This window comes from Schistocerca piceifrons, chromosome 10, assembly GCF_021461385.2.
Source record: "Schistocerca piceifrons isolate TAMUIC-IGC-003096 chromosome 10, iqSchPice1.1, whole genome shotgun sequence".
NCBI classification, from domain to species: Eukaryota; Metazoa; Arthropoda; class Insecta; order Orthoptera; family Acrididae; genus Schistocerca; species Schistocerca piceifrons.
In genome coordinates, this window is record NC_060147.1 from 143,512,923 (window position 1) to 143,517,594 (window position 4,672).

At 49.2% G+C, this 4,672-nt stretch overlaps 1 non-coding gene across 1 annotated transcript; it reads left to right on the forward strand.

Annotated features, from left to right (window-relative positions):
- Positions 1-755: 755 nt before the first annotated feature.
- Trnaa-ugc lies at positions 756-829 on the forward strand. The gene has a single exon. It is a non-coding gene; the product is annotated as a tRNA-Ala (tRNA).
- The last annotated feature ends 3,843 nt before the right edge of the window (positions 830-4,672 follow it).

A 4,672-nucleotide genomic window follows, 5' to 3' on the forward strand; every position in this document is an offset into this window, starting at 1 on the left:
ACAAAAGCTATGCTCGTCTACATTCTCCGCAATGACTGGTCGATTCGTCTCCACCTGGCATCTCAGTGACCGGCCTCTCCTTTGCTGTTCCTCTTTCCTCGGTCAGGAAGGGTCTCACAGTTCCTAGTAGTAGTTCTTTCTACCTTCACGCGTGCCTGTCAGAAGTGCTCGGAATTTCACCATCAGAATAATTCTGCTCTCACAATTTTGACGATTTATTTGCACTGAGAGATGAATTTTCATTAAATTGAGTAAATATGATATTGAATGTGCTGTTGGAATGACATTGTATACAGGTAACTGAGTGTACTAAGTGCAGAAAAAAGATGAGGAAGTTATCTCACAGAAGTTGATACAGGCGGTTAATACAGGGACGTTTGTGGTGGGAATTTCAACAGTCCTTTTTAACATGAAAGATTTACTTTGGCATAGGACAAAAATAGAGGAAGGGCTACAGCATATTAGACAAAATACTGGCAACAGTAACTTCATTCTTCGAGAGCTGCAAAATCACCAAAGATATCTGTACAGATACGAGCTTCATATAGGTAAGGCTTACTGGCCAATGATCATCTTCAGTGCGGATGCATTCACATTCCCTGAACTCTTACGCGATTCGGTAGATTGGCTACCACAAATGATGAGTACGGTGGGCAGGGGCACTACAAATGTAGTGTGTGGATAGAAAGTTGGAAGTGTGGGTCTCACGGGGAGTGTGCCAGAGATAAGTCCCTGCAGTCACACTATCGTCTGTGTCCTCGGTGGCTCAGTCGGTTAGAGCGTCTGCCATGCAAGTAGGAGGTCCCTGGTTCGAGTCCCGGTCGGGGCACACATTTTTCAACTGTCCCCATTTACATTTATCAACACCTGTAAGCAGCGAAAGGTCTAGATTTCATTATAACTTCATTCATTGAGAGCTGCAAGATTACCAATGACATCTGTATAGATATCAGCTTCATATCAATTAACAAATAATCTCAATAGTATTGTGTCTCACTGTTTAGAGGCACAAAACGCGTGGGTGTTTTCACCTCCTTACTAAATGCAAATAAGTAGGAGGCTGAGTTGATAGGAGCTGAAGGAGTCCAGGTTGCAATAATATGCGGTACGGCACACTGTTAGAGAGAAGGATTATTATTCAAGAAATACAGGGTTATTACAAATGATTGAAGCGATTTCACAGCTCTACAATAACTTTATTATTTGAGATATTTTCACAATGCTTTGAACACACATACAAAAACTCAAAAAGTTTTTTTAGGCATTCACAAATGTTCGATATGTGCCCCTTTAGTGATTCGGCAGACATCAAGCCGATAATCAAGTTCCTCCCACACTCGGCGCAGCATGTCCCCATCAATGAGTTCGAAAGCATCGTTGATGCGAGCTCGCAGTTCTGGCACGTTTCTTGGTAGAGGAGGTTTAAACACTGAATCTTTCACATAACCCCACAGAAAGAAATCACATGGGGTTAAGTCAGGAGAGCGTGGAGGCCATGACATGAATTGCTGATCATAATCTCCACCACGACCGATCCATCGGTTTTCCAATCTCCTGTTTAAGAAATGCCGAACATCATGATGGAAGTGCGGTGGAGCACCATCCTGTTGAAAGATGAAGTCGGCGCTGTCAGTCTCCAGTTGTGGCATGAGCCAATTTTCCAGCATGTCCAGATACACGTGTCCTGTAACGTTTTTTTCGCAGAAGAAAAAGGGGCCGTAAACTTTAAACCGTGAGATTGTACAAAACACGTTAACTTTTGGTGAATTGCGAATTTGCTGCACGAATGCGTGAGGATTCTCTACCGCCCAGATTCGCACATTACGTCTGTTCACTTCATCATTAAGAAAAAATGTTGCTTCATCACTGAAAACAAGTTTCGGACTGAACGCATCCTCTTCCATGAGCTGTTGCAACCGCACCGAAAATTCAAAGCGTTTGACTTTGTCATGGGGTGTCAGGGCTTGTAGCAATTGTAAACGGTAAGGCTTCTGCTTTAGCCTTTTCCGTAAGATTTTCCAAACCGTCGGCTGTGGTACGTTTAGCTCCCTGCTTGCTTTATTCATCGACTTCGCGGACTACGCGTGAAACTTGCCCTCACGCGTTCAACCGTTTCTTCGCTCACTGCAGGCCGACCCGTTGATTTCCCCTTACAGAGACATCCAGAAGCTTTAAACTGCGCATAACATCGCCGAATGGAGTTAGCAGTTGGTGGATCTTTGCTGAACTTGGTCCTGAAGTGTTGTTGCACTGTTATGACCGACTGATGTGAGTGCATTTCAAGCACGACATACGCTTTCTCGGCTCCTGTCGCCATTTTGTCTCACTGCGCTCTCGAGCACTCTGGCGGCAGAAACCTGAAGTGCGGCTTCAGCCGAACAAAACTTCATGAGTTTTTCTACATATCTGTAGTGTGTCGTGACCATATGTCAATGAATGGAGCTACAGTGAATTTGTGAAATCGCTTCAATCATTTGTAATAGCCCTGTACATAGTACAATGAAATTACTTATCTTCAGTAGTTAGTAGGACTGCAGCTGCGGCTATGAACTGACAATCTCGTAACATGGAATACCGTGAACTAATACAACATATTCTCAGGGACTACGCCTGATGGGCCCTCCTCAGAGAATCAATGCAAACTTTACACAACTGGCTGAGGGCCGATTATGAAAGTGCGTCTGACTAGGTTGAAATCTAAGTAAGAAGTGAACGAGGTGCACTCCAGTTCTGTCGAGCTGCACAGCCCGCTAGAGTGCGCTGTGCTCAGCAGACGATGCACTGCTAACCTTGTGTTGGTGCGGTGTTGTAGTAGTACCTGTGGCAATGATACTGCTGCACTCCTCGCCCCCAAAACGTCGCAGCGTCGTGGAATAAGGCTTGCGACGTCAGGAGGAGGGACCCGGGGGCGGCCTAACTGAGGGGCGGACAGAGGGACTGCCCGGGATGACTGCCTGCCCGCGGTACCACATTCATGCGAGGGAGTGAGGGAAAAACCCGGTACAAAAAACTCCTCAGACTGGACACCACCGCCAGGTAGGCCCGAAGGGGACGGGGAGAGCTCGACGTCCACGGGCGACGGGGGCGACGCGGCGGCGGCGGAGTGACCGGCGAGGCAGAAGCCTCAGCCGTTGGCGGACCCAGGGCTGCTGGCGGGGGCAGTGAGGGCAGCGTCAGGGGTGGCGTCCGGCGGTTGGCTGGCATGGAGGTCGCAGTGGACAGGCGGTGGTGGCCGTTGGCAGCAACGGCAGCTGAGGCGCATGCGCAGAATGGGCACGCTGGCCACGCGCCAAGAGTAACAGTGCATGCGCAGTGTGCGCGCCCGGGGAGCACGCCAGCCACAGCAGCGGCGCGGGCTCCGAGGGAGACCGCGATATGTCAGCATCTTCCGACAAAGAGGGGGCGGCAGAAACCGGAAGGTGGCGCAACTGTAACTGGTTCCTGTGCCGCTTGACCAAGCCGGACGGATCAGAAACGAGATATAGAGCGTGGCCGAGCGAGCGAACGATGCGCCCCTGCTTCCAACACCGCCTGCCTGTAAAAACTCTGTAGAAGACCATAACGTGCAGCATGAAGCTGGAAGGAGACCATAACGTGCAGCATGACGCTGGAAGGAGGTGACGCAGTGGAAGCAAGTGGCGAAGGAGGCCGCAGTAACTGCAAAATTGACCTGTGGGCGCAACCTTGAAGCAATTCAGCCGGGGAGTAAGTACTACACGGCTGGGAGCGGTAGGATGACAAAAAGGCCCAAAGAGAATGCGTAGCGTGCAACATAGTCATCTATGATTTGAACGTTCGTACGAACCATTCAGCCTCGCCGTTCGACTTCGGGTGGAACGGGGCAGAAGTCAGATGGCGAATGTCATTGGCAGCACAAAATGTTTCAAATTCCTTGGAGACAAACTGGGAGCCGTTGTCGGAGACAATCACTTCCGGCAGACCCTCCAGACAGAAAATCCACTTCAACATTTGAATGGTACTCACCGAGGTAGTGGAAACCGTCGGGACAACCAAGGGGATGTTGCTGTAAGCATTGATAACAATCAACCAGTGGGCGTCCCAGAACAGACTCGCTAAATCAACACAGAGATGCTGCCAAGGTGCATTAGGAGTCAGCCACGCAAAGAACTGTTGGCGGGGAGCAGATTAAAGCTCCGCGCAAGACTGACAAGTTGTGAGCAAATCTTCAATGTTGCGATCAATACCAATCCAGGTGCAATGACGTCGAGCGAGCTGTTTAGTCCACACAATACCCCAGTGACCAACATGAAGAAGGTGGAGAATTTCCAACTGCAAAGAACGTGGTACCACAACAATGGATTGATCATTTTCCGTTCGGAGTAATACAACACCGTGGTGAACTGACAGATTATGGCATTGTGCAAAATAACGCTGAATCAAGGGTCAGGAATTTGTGAAGCAGACGGCGGCCATTGCGTATGGATGTACTGCAAAACTAGGCGTAGAGAAGCGTCGGTGGAGGTCGCGGAAGCAATACGTCGGAAGTCAACCGGAAAACCATCGGCAAACTCTGCGTCTTGCGACTCAGTGTAGAGACACGACACTTCAGAGGAGTCAAAGGCGTCGTCCGGACCAATAGGAAGACGAGACAACGTGCTGGCATTGCCATGTTGAGCTGTAGGCCGGTACAAACTTTCATAATTGTAGTCGG